The sequence below is a fragment of the Lepidochelys kempii genome, chromosome 10, assembly GCF_965140285.1.
Source record: "Lepidochelys kempii isolate rLepKem1 chromosome 10, rLepKem1.hap1, whole genome shotgun sequence".
Classification (NCBI taxonomy): Eukaryota; Metazoa; Chordata; order Testudines; family Cheloniidae; genus Lepidochelys; species Lepidochelys kempii.
Window position 1 is genome coordinate 45,490,017 of NC_136389.1, and position 15,641 is coordinate 45,505,657.

The 15,641-nt window shown below is 49.2% G+C and overlaps 1 protein-coding gene across 3 annotated transcripts in view; it reads left to right on the forward strand.

Annotated features, from left to right (window-relative positions):
• Positions 1–437: 437 nt before the first annotated feature.
• ZNF609 (zinc finger protein 609) overlaps positions 438–15,641 on the forward strand; it is a 118,057-nt gene continuing 102,853 nt past the window's right edge. For all 3 annotated transcript variants that reach the window (XM_073363228.2, XM_073363232.2, XM_073363231.2), the window contains exon 1: positions 438–609. The gene's annotated coding sequence lies outside the window, so the exon portion shown is untranslated. The remainder of the gene's footprint in view (positions 610–15,641) is intronic.

Here is a 15,641-nt window from a genome sequence, read left to right on the forward strand (position 1 = left end):
TGGATGCTAAGTGCATGGGCCAGCCCCCCGGAGGCTACGCCCCCGGTCTGGATTTCCCTTTCCAGCTCAGCAGCGGCGTCCCCCATGTCTGTGTGGACTCTCTGGAGCCCTTCCTGCTGAGGTTCATGCTTGTCAGAGGGTTTGTACCTCTGCCTGTCTCCCAGGGCTTGGCTCCGTGTGCTCTGGGTTTCCCTCTCCCCTGTCCTGTGGGATCCCGATCTCTGGGGCGGATCCCAGTCTGGGTCAGTGTTCCGGGTTTGCCCCTCTGGGGCTCCTCGTCCTCCTCTGCCTCCGTGCTCCCCGCCGGCGCCCGAGGGCGGTCTGTCTGCGCGGGGACCCCGCGCGCCGGGTTTTCGCTCCGCCCGGCTCAGTGAGTCACGGCGGCTCCGGATCCGGGCTCCGCGCTCCGGGTCCCCCGCCCCGTGCGCGCTGAGCCGAGCCCGGAGCGCGGCGGCCGCTGAGAGCCCCCGGCCGGAGGCGCGGAGCGGCCTGCACTGAGCGCGGCGCGGCGGGATGGCGGCGGCCCCGGGCCCGTAGCCGGCGGCGCTGGGAGCCCGGCGGCTCCATGGAGGAGACTTAGGGGAGCGCCCGGGACGGGACCGGAGCCGGGTGAGTCCGGGATCGGCCGCGGGGCCTGGCGGGGGAGGGGCTCCCGGAGCGTGACCCCCTCCCCCCCGGTGAGTCGGCGGGGGGAGGGGGGCCCGGAGCGTGACCCCCTCCCCCCCGGTGAGTCGGCGGGGGGAGGGGGGCCCGGAGCGTGACCCCCTCCCCCCCGGTGAGTCGGCGGGGGGAGGGGGGCCCGGAGCGTGACCCCCTCCCCCCCGGTGAGTCGGCGGGGGGAGGGGGGCCCGGAGCGTGACCCCCTCCCCCCCGGTGAGTCGGCGGGGGGAGGGGGGCCCGGAGCGTGACCCCCTCCCCCCCGGTGAGTCGGCGGGGGGAGGGGGGCCCGGAGCGTGACCCCCTCCCCCCCGGTGAGTCGGCGGGGGGGCCCGGAGCGTGACCCCCTCCCCCCCGGTGAGTCGGCGGGGGGGCCCGGAGCGTGACCCCCTCCCCCCCGGTGAGTCGGCGGGGGGGCCCGGAGCGTGACCCCCTCCCCCCCGGTGAGTCGGCGGGGGGGCCCGGAGCGTGACCCCCTCCCCCCCGGTGAGTCGGCGGGGGGAGGGGGGGCCCGGAGCGTGACCCCCTCCCCCCCGGTGAGTCGGCGGGGGGAGGGGGGGCCCGGAGCGTGACCCCCTCCCCCCGAGTATGCCTCCCTGGGAGCGGTGGGGGGGCGGAGGGGAGGCTTAGGACCTCTCTCCCCTTGTGTCTGTTGTTGCTTGCAGGTCTCAGTGTGGTCTTGGTGGCTGGGCTGGGGGCAGCGGGGCCTGCGGGATCACAGGGGTGCGCTGTGCTGCGGATGTAATGGGGTGCTAGGGTCTGAGGGGTCACAGAGGTGGGTGATGTGGGGCAGGACCAGGGCAGACAGGGAGGAGGCACAAGGACAGATCTTTAGCTAGAGGCTGGGTGCCGTGTCCTGGCTGGATATGGGGCATGGGATGTTCAGCACCAAGTGTTAGGCATGTGGTCGCTTGGGCTGGAGAGGAGGCTGGAGCAGGTGGCTTAGGGGAACCGGGAAGGGATGAGGGCAGACACGAGTGGCAGGTTGGTTGGGAGAGTGATCTCAAATCACAGCAGTCAGGCCGCAGCGGGGTTAGTGTTCCCTTCCTCACCCATGTTCTTCACCCCTCTCCTCACGCTGACAGGAATTAAGAACTTGGGGAAACAAGTGAAGTGTCCCTTGGGGAGGTTTGTGGTGCCCTATGCCAACCTGTCTCCCGGCAGGCTCCTTCCTAGTCTCCGGGCATTGTGCTGGCACCGCGGCTTTCTACATTTCCTTTATTTGCAATGTGGGTTCGATCACTGTGCTTTCTGATGACTGATTTCCTTCTCTCCCCTTGGGCTTGTGCCTGACGAGGAGGAAGAACATCTGACCCGTGTGTGTGTGTGTGTGTGTTGTAGGGGTGTGTGAGAAAGAGACAGGCAGCAGCCCACAGCAGTTTCAGGTCCCCAGTGTTGGGCTCATAGAGGGTAAAAGGACAAAGCCCTCCTGGGGGATTTTCTCAGCACAGATCACAGAGAATTAAATCCTCCAAGAGACTCTTCACTGAAATGCAAACAGTCAATGTGGGAAGAAATCTTTCCATAAATCTCCCCACTGTATTTTCCACTGAATGCATCCGATAAAGTGAGCTGTAGCTCATGAAAGCTTATGCTCAAATAAATGTGTTAGTCTCTAAGGTGTCACAAGTCCTCCTTTTCTTTTTGCGGATACAGACTAACACGGCTGCTACTCTGAAACCTCTCCGAACACTGTCTCTCATGGGCGCCAGAGGCAGTGGCATCTATGGGTCACGATCTTAGGCAAGGCACTTCAGATCACCTTAACTATCCTTAATTAAAGGCACGTTTGATCGCGTTCCTTGATCCTCTGCTATCACTGCTAGGCTGTTCAGAGAAGTGCAAGTAACTATCCTTGGAGCCCTGGTGCTGTTGTTCGGAAGCCCTCTCCAAGAGCATGCTGGGCCACAGGATCAGCTTACCCTGCATGGCCTCCATCTGGAAGTGGGCAGGGGAATGCTGTGAGTGGTAGGTGCCTAGAATTGGACTGAGAGGGTGAATCTGTTTGACTTCAGTTGTCTGGTCTCTTTTTCAAAGGGAGCATGGTTCCTGGTTAGAGGAAGAGTTGGGACTGGAATGTAACCCATGCAGGGTTTATCTTGGCTGCTCTGGGGCCGGCTCCCAAGTGGGGGTTATTTTCATTCCTCGACTGCAGGAGAAATGGCACATGTCTCTGGGTGACACCAGTTTGGGCTGTGGTGAGGAACAAACTGGCTGTGCTGGGTGCCCACAGTAATTGGTCTGATTTTATCTGAGTGAGGCAGAGGGGTGAGAACTGTTGCTCCTGAGATAAAGCCAGGCTCTCTTGCCTGCCCATTGTATACACAGGGAAGGTCACGGGTTCAAGTCTTGTGTTTGAGAGTTGGCTCTGCTCCTTCTGGGGAGTCTCCCAGGAGGCCATTTTGTCCCTGTACCAGGCAGGCCATTGCCACGGGTTGAGAGATTGTACACCATTTTTTTGTAAGGGACAATGAACATCTCATGGGCATGCTTCCTCTCCGCCCCCCGAAGAGTAAGGATGACAGTGTCTGTGCTGAATCATCTGCTCTGCACAGCTGGCTGTTGTGTGGCCAGCCCTGCAATGGGAATAGAGCACTGTGGGGAACAGGAGATTCCCTTCCATAGTCTTGCCCATCTGGATGAATTTATGTAAACCTGTTTCTATGCTCTGTACAGTGACTCTGGCACAGGGTTATGCTGAATGGTTCTAGCTCTTTGTTTGCTCACAGTACTTGAAAAATCCAGTCCACTTATTTATTGATTAGCTTTCTTGTAGTGTGATTTAAAAGCAAAATGTTACCTGCTTCGGAATGAGAGCATTTTTGTAAAAGTAATGCTTCACCATTTTCTCCCCTCTTCCATCCTCAGACATTCATTTGCCTCCCAAAATCTCTGTGGTTGGGTATAAGATGTGGGAAGTGACCCATGTACACCCTTGAAATACTGCCACCTCTGGGGTGGAAAACAGCTGTTTAGGATTGCACAACATTGCTTTCCAACAGTTTAGGACAAGAATGCTGCATCAGTTAAAAACCACCAGAGGAAATCAGCAGGCAGGCTGTAATGACCTGGACTGGAGTTTAGCCAGGCCACATCGGGAATATCCCAAGCTGGATACTTTCTGTTGTTTGTTTGCATCTTGGATACACATCTTTATGTGACTGTTATTTGAACTGCTCTTTATTCAGTCTTACATGCTATATATATGAGCACGCATAGATATGTCTATCTTACACATGTGCACCTTCGTATTGCTCTTCCATTCATTTAGGAAATAAACACTGCTCTTTGCAGGCGGTGTCGCGAGATGGGGCCTGTGCTGCAGTGTGGATTAATGTCCCAGACAAGGGCAGCAGCAGTTGTGAATATAGCAAAAGGGACCACTCCTCTCATGGGATCACCAGATAGCAGGTCCCCTCAGGCTTCTCAGCCTGAATATTGGATGTGTGTGTGATGTACTCATTTTCCTATACTTCCTGGCTCCGGGGAGAAACCCACTCTGTCTTTGATGTATTTATTGCTCTTCAATCATTAATCTACCTAAAAATATGTTTTTTTATGAAAGACTAGGCAGAAACACCTAGTAGTGAAGTATAAACAGCCAGTAATCTAGCCTAACAAAGTGAATGCAATAAATGAACTTTGAGAGGTAAGGGCAGTGTTCATTAAGAATCTGATTTATTCTCTCTATGCGCATCTCTCTTCTGGGTGAGGGGTGATAGCAACATATCGGAGTATGCTGTCCAACCAGTACACTGGAAATTTTAATGTTACTCTGTTGAGATAGATGAAATTTAATTTGGTCCAGTTTTGCCCAAGAATATGCTTTCAGTGTCCAAGGTGCTTTTGACCAAATTCTCTGTATGCTGCAGTGCTCTTTTCCCTTTTAATACCCCTCCCTCCTGAAAACCTACCACTAAGGAAGTACTTACTTATGGGCAACCCTGCAATAACTGAGCTCTGTTGTTGGGCTGGTGTGGAGCTGTACGTTGTGTTACTCATTGGTGAGTGATACAGGTGTGACCGCTAAGAATGGGATTCTGTCCCTACGTGTAGAGCGGAGACAGGTCTCCTGGGGTGATATGAGGGCTGTAGTTGTGTGTTTTGGGTTCAGTTGTTGTGTGTAACTGTGACACACCAGGTGCTTTGGGTTGCCCACTGTGCTTCTGAGCAAATGTTAATCAGGGAACCAGACAGAGCAGAGCCAATTTATGTCTCTTTTGACCTTGCACTTTGGCAGACTTGAGCCAGGATTTCTGTAAATTCTTTAGGGCAGGGACTATGTCTCATTGTGTGTTTGCACAGTGCCTAGCACAATGGGTCTCTGATGCTGATTGGCGTCTCTGGGCACTAGTGTAATAGGAATATTAAATACACTGTATTAAGTCTCTTTGTCCCTCTGCTACTGAGTGTTATGTAAATAAGATGGTATTTATGGTTCCAGGTGCACTGTTTCTGGGATGCAACACATGGAGTGTGTGCACAGTTGCTTCCTTTAAGGCTTTTATGCCCCTGTCCTCATTGTGGTTGGATTATCTGGCATTAGAAACAGCCCTGCCCAGAGAAAATTATGGGCACATGTTTACACTGCGCAGACCACATGCCTGTTCAGTGACAAAGGGAGGTGAGGCCTGCTGGTGAGGGTTTTGCTGGGAGCAGTTGCTTGTACACACAGACGCACCCGCTTTGGCTGACCTGCAGAGCGGTGGTGCCGGAGGCCTGGGGCTGAGCAAGGTGAATGCTTGGCTGCAGTGGAGGGTATTCGGCTGAAATCCTTACACAGGAAATCTTTGTGTGGCTGTTGTCCCTAGTTTGGCTGATCAGTGTTTCCTTTATAAATTTGTAGATTACATGGGAACTCCCAGGTCAAGGGGAGATTTCAGGCATCTCTTTGGGGATTCACTGGAAGTTACGGACTGATGTTTTCCTAACCTTTGATCCATTCCTCCACTCCCATATTTAGTGCCCCTAAGAGCTTGTTACTACAAATGCAGCCAAGTTCCCCTCTGCTGCTCTCCTCTTATTCCCACAGATGCATGTAGGATCAGGAGCCCTGACTCCCACTCTTGTTCCTTTACCACCAGGCCACTGTTGTAATGTATGGCCTTCCTGTTTTACTGATATGTTTATGCACATTTAATGTAGATATCTAAGTATCATGCTGCTTGCATGTCCAGAAAGGAGTACACATTGCAAAAAGCTAAAGCAGCGTTAAGGTTTCAGATCTGAACACAAAGGAGCCAGGAAGTTCAGTTGCCAAAAGCAAAGTTAACTTAGCTGCATGCATATACTGTGTATTATGTTCTGCACCCAGGTCTAAGCAATACTTGAAAATAGTATTTGTGGATGAGTCAAGGTTCATGCCTGAGAATCTTGACTTTTGTGTTTTAAATTGCTAAGTTTTTTGCATTTTATTTCTTTTTTTTATTTGGGGGAAAAAACCGCAAAGGACTCTTTGTGCCTTCCCTGCCTACAGCACGGCAGAGATGTGGATGATTTTGCAACATCAGATTTTAAGTACAACCAGTGGTGTACATTACTTCTATCTGGGACAATACATCTGTGCTGTTAAGTGGCTGGAAACTTTAATACATTTTATACAGTGCTTTTGTCACCTCTAACTTTGTAATTTAGTTATTTTGTCTTTGTGCGCATACAGCGATGTGGTTCTTATTGAAAACTGACCACCTGTGTAGCATGAGTGTGTGTAATGTGTTTATCTTTTTTGTTTTTAAAAATGAGATATTTTCCTGCTTGGGTAATTTAGGAGCATGGAAGGATTTTATGCAAAACTATCTCAGAATCTTATTTCTCTGATGAGACGAAAAGAATAGGCAGTTTTAGTCTCACAAGAACAGTCCTTTGCAAACTTTCAAATGAATGAAAATGGGGCATTACATAGTGCTACTGTGAATACTGCTGTAGAGTAGAATTTTGCTAATCTGAACAAGAATTGTTGGTTTCTCCACAAAGATTTAGTAACAAATACTGTAGTGAAATTTCTTGTTAGCAAGATTTCATTATTTTTGCAAAACCTAACATAGAACCTTTCCTAGCATTTGTAGTATCACCACGAGTAATTAAAGTGGAACTACAGCTAACAAAATAAATGAGCAAAGTACATTTCGATGCATTATCCTTGCTTTTTATTGTATTCCTTTACGTACTTGCTAATTCACAAAATTGTGTAACTTTTAGTGGGTCATTAGTGTGAATTAGCCAGGTTCTGATGTATATCATGGCTTTTCAAATGTGCTTTATTAATCTATAAAATACACCTATTTATTATCCCTCCCTAAAAAAAATCGCTGAAGGGGTTTTGTCGTCTAGTATTCCCTGGACTAGGATTTGTTCCTCCCTGTCTGTAGACCTCGCCTTGCAGTCTGATTGGCCTCTCCCAAACTGCTCCTGGGCTGATGCTTGACAACAAGAGAGATCATGAGTGCAGGTAATATACATTCTACTCCTGCAGATAAAGCCCTTGCTAGCTTTAGCCAAGGTGCACTAATTGGTTATTGAATGAGGGGAATTAAGGGCATTAGAAGATGAAGTGGCAGCCCCTTCATTTTTGGAATCGGAGACGTTTTCCTCTTCTGCTAAAGCATTTGAGGCTGCCAGTGCTGCGCATTTGTGGTCTCCCTAAGGAGGCCTAGAATTCTGCCTATCTGCTAGATTGAAAGGCCTGGGAGCAAGACAGGCAGACAGGCAATCCTGTGACCTATTGTGAGGGGTAGGCCATCAGGGCCGTGGAGAGGTCACTCCCAAGGGAGTCTGGGGCTTTTTGTGCTGCACTGTACTTGGCCTGTGCTACTTGACTCCCTGATGTTGGGATCAAAGCAGATTCGTGGCTGGAAGCCATTACTTTGCCAGTCACATGACTCATTTTGATCAGTCCAGTTATTCTCCCTGAATTTGGTGATGAGTTTTTGAAGTTAGAAATAAACTTCCCCTGTCATGTTTCCCTTCCCGCCAGTCAGTGCGGTAGAGCAAGTGCCCGTGCTGACCCCAAGCTGCTTTCTCCCTGAATGTGGTGCTCACTGAGGCATGCTTGCTTTATCCTGGGCCCTCCCTTCCCCCAACCCCTTTGGAGTCATCTGCTTGGGGAACAACTCCAGTAGCCACTTGGAAACACTCTAATTACTGCAGCTATTATAATCACTGCCCAGATCCATCTCCCCCACCCCTTTTGTCTTCCTTCCCCCTTCTCTCCCTCAGGCAGCAGGAGCTGAACTGGAATCTCAGAGCACAGCCAGCTTGAAGCAAGCCCTAGATCTTGCCAAGGCTGTTTTTCATGGTAATCTTGCTATTTGCCTGAAGAATCCCATAAATCAAAGGTGGGAACATTCGGTTACACCCAGTTCGTCCCCTTCCTGCTCCAATACCAGCCAGGGCAAAGTTGAACTGTAAAGTATGTGAATCCTTAAATTATGGCATTTGTTTGTCCAGATGTCTTGATGTCATTAGATGAGCAGGGAAAAACTGAGAGCTCTTTCTCCCAGAACATTGCCAGCTTCAGCACTGTCACTTGTGCCCACTGGCTTCATGTGGTCTTTTATTATCTCTCTGGAGCTTTTGTTTCCCCCATCCACTTGCTTGGGATTCTGGGGATCACCTCTGATCCCATTTATCACACTTCCCTTTCTCATTGACTTGTGACTCTTTCAAACAGTGCAACTAGATTGATTTTAAATCAATGCATTTACACCAATTCAGTTTTTCTAACAGACATTTTGTCTGTGTGAGAGAGAATGAAAAGTGAGTCTTGTCCCATATGTGCTTACCAAAAACTTCACTGATACACAACTGCCCGGTCCCAGTTGAGTGAGCTTGCCCAGATTTGGGGCTTGTTTCTTAGTTGTCGTTCAGGCTGAGTCCATAATGCAGCTCTTAACAGTGGCTTTGTAACCATGTAGAAGGCATTTGAGCTAAAAATATGTTACAGACAGCTTAGCGAGCAGGTTTTCATGACACCGTAGTACAATGCCTAAACCCTGTTTACATTAGTGCATCTGCACTATTGCTGGCAGTTCCTGTAATATGGGTACTAACTTTTCTAGTATAGAGTCAGTCACCGTAACAGGTTACAAGTTAACATTGTCTAGTTTGTGTTCACACAGCAGCTTTTGTGCCATCACTGCTGTATCTGTGTGTCTGCACCTACCACACTATCTAACTCTGCTTGTATCAGTATGTGTTGGGAAAACCTGGGCAGCCATCCATCTCATTGTGGTTGAGCAGAGGATAGAGTGCCTGGAGGGCACGCACATAAAGTACCCCGGGGGCTATCCCAGTGGTTCTCAACCAGGAGTCTGGGGCCCCCTTGCTGCGAGCAGCTTTCAAGGAGTCTGCCAAAATAAATCAGAGAGCAGAGCTGGCGTTAAGAACATAAGAACGGCCATACTGGGTCAGACCAAAGGTCCATCCAGCCCAGTATCCTGTCTACCGACGGTGGCCAATGGCCAGGTTCTCCAGAGGGAGTGAACCTAACGGGTAATGATCAAGTGATCTCTGTCCTGCCATCCATCTCCACCCTCTGACAAACAGAGGCTAGGGACACCATTTCTTACCCATCCTGGCTAATAGCCATTAATGGACTTAACCTCCATGAATTTATCCAGTTCTCTTTTAAACCCTGTTATAGTCCTAGCCTTCACAACTTCCTCTGGCAAGGAGTTCCACAGATTGACTGTGCGCTGAGTGAAGAACTTCCTTTTATTTGTTTAAACCTGCTGCCCATTAATTTCATTTGGTGGCCCCTAGTTCTTATATATGGGAACAAGTAAATAACTTTTCCTTATTCACTTTCTCCACACCACTCATGATTTTAGAAACCTCTATCATATCCCCCCTTAGTCTCCTCTTTTCCAAGCTGAAAAGTCCTAGCCTCTTTAATCTCGCTGGGGCCCAGGGTAGAAAGCTGAAGCCCGAGCCCTGCCACCCAAGGCGGAAAGCCAAAGCCAAAACCAAAACCTGAGCAACTTAGCTTTGCGGAACCCCCGGTAGCATGGGTCCCGGGCAGTTGCCCTGTTTGCTACCCCCAGCACTGAGCCTGGCTTTTAATCTACTGGATGTGCAGAAAACCAGTTGTTGTGGCCCAGGTGAACCATGGAATTTTTATAGCATGTTGGGGTTGGGGGAGCTCAGAGAGAAAAAGGTTGAGAACCTCTGGGCTGCCCCATTGTGCTTGTGTGGGGATAGAGCGCTCAGAAGGCGGGCACGCAGGGCAGCATGTGGGCAGGGCACTTGGGGGCATTTTCTTGGTTCTCATAGTTATAAAGGAAGACCAGCCAAATGAGGTACAGAGGACAGGCATGGCAAGAGGACACTGGTCTACATGGAAAAACAGAGTTACAGCTAGATGTCCATATACAAGCCTAGGCCTCTTGCTAGGGTTGCCATGATGGCTCACAAGGTGTTAGCCATCAGGTGTGCAGACACAATATTTAAAGTACAGCCATGGTAAAAGTTCATAGCATGGGTTGAGTGTTGGATTTAAGAACCAAGCCCTGTGGGAAGGAAACTGGCTCAGTAGTCCTCCACCCTGAAAACCTCTTCACCCATTGTCATTGGGCTTCTCTGTGAGGTTTCTTTGTCTGAGCTAAGGCCTAGAGGCATTGCAGGGGGTTGGGCGAGGGGGCAGAGGAAGTTTGTGTTTTAGCTTAATTGCAGCTTTGGGGCTTTGAACCTCAAGGCTGCTCTTAAAGTGCTTTACCATGATAAACTGGCAGGGACTTTAAAAGTCTGGCAAAATCCACTGCAGGACATTGGGGCCAGTGTATAATTTCTCCCAGATGAGGAGGCAGTGCCCTGCCAGAGGCCATGTTGTCTAGAGGTATGGTCACCTGCAGTCTATGATCACTTGCTCCTGACTGGCCTCAGTAATCCTCACAGCTCCCTCTGGGGGTTTGGTTACACTTACATTTTATAGCACCCTAACTTGCTAGCTCAGGGGTGTGAAAAATGACCCCCCCTGAGCGCAGCAAGTCAGAGCGCTTTAAAGAGCGAGTGTAAACAGGCTCCGAGCGCTGGGAGCTAATCCCCTCATGGAGGTGGATTACCAGGAGCTCTGAGAGAGCTCTCCCAGCACTCATGCGTGACTACACTCGCACCTCAAAGCGCTGCTGCAACAGCACTTTGAAGTTTCCAGTGTAGCCATGCCCTGAGGTTGAGAGCTATCACGCATCTCCGTTTGACAGGCAGGAAAACCGAGGCCTGAGAAGGGAAGTGACTTTTCCAGGGTGACAGGCTAGTGACTGTCAGAATGGGGTTAGATCACAGCTCTCCTGTGTACTAGGTCTGCCGGATCCACCTCTAGCTCACACTGCTAGTTAGCCTGTGTGGCTCTCCCACTGCGAAAGGGAGCCATTAATACAGTACCTGCTGACTTTGGTTGCAGGCATACCGTTGGCCCTCTTGTTTAATGCTAAGCTGACACTAGGTGTCTTGTTTGGTAGCTTGGGGTGTCTGCACACGGGAAGCACAGGTCACATCGCAACAGGAAAGGACCAGTTGTCTTGCCATGGGTACTAGTGAGCCAGCGTTAGTGGAGAGGGTCAGTGTTGCAGCAGCATCCAGCATGAGGTTCCCCCAAATCCCACCCTGCATTGCACAAGGTGAGGGGTTGACCGTCTCTTGTGTCTCCCCTGACACTAGGGCCAGTGAGCTGCATGTAGTTCGGGGTTGCTTTGGAGGCACTCTGGGTTAGGCATGGCCCCAGCAGCCGAGAGACTTCTGTTCTGGTTTTGACACTGGCTTGCAATGTGACAGAGGGCATGTCACTTAACGTCTGTGCCTGCATGTCTTCCTAGCTGTAAACTCATGATGGTGTTTACCAGTGCGGGGCGGTCTGCGGGCAGTAAGCAGTTAGAGTTTGAACAGCATTTTGGAAATGGACAGTACTAGAGAGATGTCCTTAGCCATCTCTGCAAATGGGCACATCCCTCCTTGCTTTGCTGCCTTCACTAGAACTACAAGGGGAGCAGGGAATCTTGGGAAGAGGTGAGAGGGGGCAGTATTTGGAAGGAGCACTTCTTTCAGCTAAAAACTGATTTAGAAAGAAAATGAAATGTTCACGAGAGTAGAGATGGAGTTTTTAGGCTCTCCTGGAGGATGTAGCATAGTGGCCTTCTGAATGCAGGGTTTGAAATATTCTCCTTCCACTTCTTTGGAGCCATAGCGTCAAATCTAGCCAGGTTGGCTCAACCCTTTGTTCTCCTACAGGTAATCTGTGTTGCATTTAAACAGCGAGGAGTCCGGTGGCACCTTAAAGACTAACACTTTTCAGACATGATATTTTAAATGGATGCCCCTCTTTGTGGATATTGGAGCTTATGATGCTTTTATTAAGAGCAGATGTTTGCCCCAGTGTTGTTGTTCTTTATACTGTTTGGCTCTCATCCTCCATCCTCCAGGCTACTGAGGTGGTGCTGTATAGATATAAAGTATATAATATAATTAATTCAATATTTGATGCCTGATTAATTGGAACATCTGCTGTAAAATTGATTAAATCTAAATATCATGTATGAGGATGATTCTTGCTCAGTTGTGTCAATATTAGCATAAATTCTGCTGGAGAATAAAATTAGTTAGTGCCAAGTAGTTAAAAGAAGTTTAGCTAGGTGTTAAATACATGTGAGATTCAAAACTCTGGTCTTCTACCACACAGATTGCCAGATAAGGCTTGAGAAGTGTATTTTGTTCCGTACGCAGGATGCTTTGGTCAAAAATTCCCGGGCTTAGGTGAAATCAAAGCCAAATAATTGCAAATCTAAAGAGCTGTAAATTCCAGTACCAACTTTTTGTTTGTTTGTTAAAAAAAGGAAATTCTTTGCCATGAACTCAGGTTAAAGGCAACATGGAGTGACCTGCTGAGGGTTAAAAGAAAAGTTTTTGTGCCAGTTTTTGCTACTTCCTAATAAATAAAGAAGGCCTGAAGGGGTAGGGTATATGTGTGGGTTTTTAACTCCTGCTTTAGTTCTTACCTCAGAAATATCAGCAATGTCAACACTGGTCTTCCTTTGTTTTGCTGGAGGATTTCTTGGGGGTTATATATTGGGAGTTCTTGGACCTTAACTGAAGGGATGAGGGGGGTGGGGATGTATGTTGCAATCTTTAAGCAAGAAAGTCTCTCTCCCCAATGTCTATTTGACATTGGCGTTAAGTAAAGTAATAAAAACAAGCATAGAGTTTTAAAATAATCTGACTAAGTTTTTTCTGAAGCTTAGACCGGACTGGTTCTGAAATCAGGCCAGGTCTGAAGGATGTATAGACTGTATGTTACTGTATTTGGTGTTTAGTAGGAAATTCCTCTTTGTATGGATGTAATTGAACATGGGCTGTCAGGAAAGGCTGTATTTCAAAGTTTTATAAGCCTGGGAGGCAGACTCAGGGTTGAGTTTTTAACCTTAACTCTGTATTTTCTGATTTAATGCTGAATTTCTCAGCTGAAAGTTGCATTAATTTTTTTGTTTGTGTATGTAAAACACTAGTTGATGTTCAGGGGAGCTGTAAGTTAAAACTTCCAGCTGACATCAGTGTGGACTTGGCTGTGGTTTCCTCCCCAAAGCAGCCTAGTGATCCACATGTAGACAAGGTCTTCTCAGAATGACTGTGCTAGTCTTTATCTCCCCCCACACCTCCAATTGCTTCCAGTTATCTGCTGCTCCTTGTTAAAGGCCTGCTTATAACCAGAGGTGGAGAGAGACAGTAATGCCATATTCTGCACTTCTGTAGTGCCTTTCATTTCAGGATCTCCCAGTGTTACAAAGCAGATCCAAGAATGGCCTATGATCCAAACGCCATCCAAGGTCAGATTCCTCTTCTAATACAAAGGTGCAGCCTATGGAAAAGACAGGTCCTAGCATGCATTGTTGTACTTCTTGCCAAAGGATCCGGCTGCATTGCATGCTGGGAGCTGTAGTTTTCATGCAGGTGAACCTCCATATTAAAAGAGAAGGGTGGCTCCATTTTATTCAAAGTGGGTTCAGCCTTCTTGCTCCTGGCAGGTTGCCAGTGTGGCCCTTGGTTGGGCAGACTTTGGTGGCCCCTGGTCTTCTGCATCATGAGAAAAAGCAAGTGACCTGTTAGCTTCCCCTTCAAATCGTGCTTAATTCCAGAGTTAACAGCGTGTTTTGAAACCTGGACTTCAGCGTGTTTTGGAACATCTTGAACACCCACTGTGTGAATGTGATACAGGAAACCTACGCTAGTTGGGTGGCAGCTCGCAGGGGTGTCATGGTAAATCTCCTTTGTCTGCACCAGCCAGACTGATGTGTGGGGGAGAGCAGAACTCCCTCCCCTCCCCTGCACTGTTCTTGATCTGAAAGCAGCAAGTGAGTGAGGAAGCTCCTTTGTGCAGATTTCTCAGTCTCCTCTTGTGCGTGCCAGCTGGCTCTTGTTCAACATTTTTTTCATCGCTGGAGAGAGGGGGCAGGGAGAAAAGAACATCATAAAAAAAATCTACAAAAACGACATGGGAGTTACTTAAAAAAAAAAAATCCAACCCAAACAAGCCAGGCTGGGGGATTACAGAGGTAGCATTAGGAGTCGAGAGCAGAGAGCTAGCACTGCAGCTCTGGAAAGGAAGGCGAGTCCCCTCTTGAGTTTCTTTAGTCGTAAAAGGAAACAAAAAAGGATCTTGTGTGGAGGCAGCATATGGGGAAAGCTGTAGGCTGGCTGCCAGCACTAGATGGCGGGAGAAAGGGCCTGCAGTACAGCATCCTCTCACATTTCTGCATTGTCCCGCTTGGAAAACTGGGCACCCGTGGGGCTGGATGGGGTGGGTAGTTGTTCCGTGCAGCGAGCAGCAGTTCCTACTTCGTTCTGACTGAGATTTTGCTCTTCTGATTCCACTCCTCCCTCCAACCAGTGCTGGGATTGCCTCCCACTCCTATCACTGGGGGCTGCTCTGGAGCAGATGGGTGTGTTTGCTGTCTTGGACTGGGCCCAGTGAGGGCGAGCAGTTATTTGAAACCCTCCTCCACTTTGGTCTGCTGTAGAGTGGCAGCCGTCTGGCCAGAGGAAACACCTCGCACAAGAGATTTCCCGTCGTCTTTACTGTTCCTTGTTGCAGGCATTCCTGAAAGTTAATCAGGGTGAAAATTGCAGTCAGTCATGTCTGGAAGCCACCAGAGGCTAATCCCGGAGCGCTGCAGATTCGAGCACATGGGTAGGAGACAGTCTCTTTATGTGTGGGCTGACTGACTTGCTGCCAGCGGAATAGCTTGCTCCTGATTTTTGTCACCCTTGGGCGTTAAATCATTCCCTGTTTAGGCTTTTCTGCCTCTTGCTCCACTACAACAGCTCAGAAGGAATGCAGGCTCCTTGGATTTGCAGAGGATCCGCTGGGGTGTGTTCCAGCACAAAGAGCCCTGGCTAATGTGGTTTCCTAGGTCTCCGTCTGGCGCTGATGTGTTTGAAATGCTCTCTATCTGTTTGAATAGCTTTCTCTAGGTGTGTTTGCCAGTGGCTGTTAGCTCAGAAAGTGAACTTTCCGGTTTGTCTCTAATGCATTGGCTCCTTCCCAGTGCATAGATGTGGATTGTGGAGGTTCCAGCACCAAATGGAGCTGAATTATTTATGTCTGGTACTGTGTGTGTGCAGCATTCCCCCGTTGGATAACTGTCTCCCTGAAGAACCTCTGCTTCAGGCCCTCTCTTAAAATGCCTTGTTGGCAGGTTTCCAGCCTCACAGGTGACCGCATGCCTTTTCTGTTGTGTAGGGATCAAGCCTGCAATGGGAGGAGGTGAGGGGAAGACTAGATGTAACTGCATAAGCCTCTTCTCTGCTTTCTGTGGTTCTGTGATTTCCTTATGTCTCTTATCCTTCTCCCAGAGGAGGCAGAGTTTCTGATGGGTACCCTGAGGGGGAAACTTGCCAGGAACCAGAGAGCTGTGCATAATGGGCATCAGTGAATCAAGTATAATGAGAGTCTTCCTGAGTATGGAGGTGCAGCCTGTGATGAGTATAGGTCCCAGCATGCA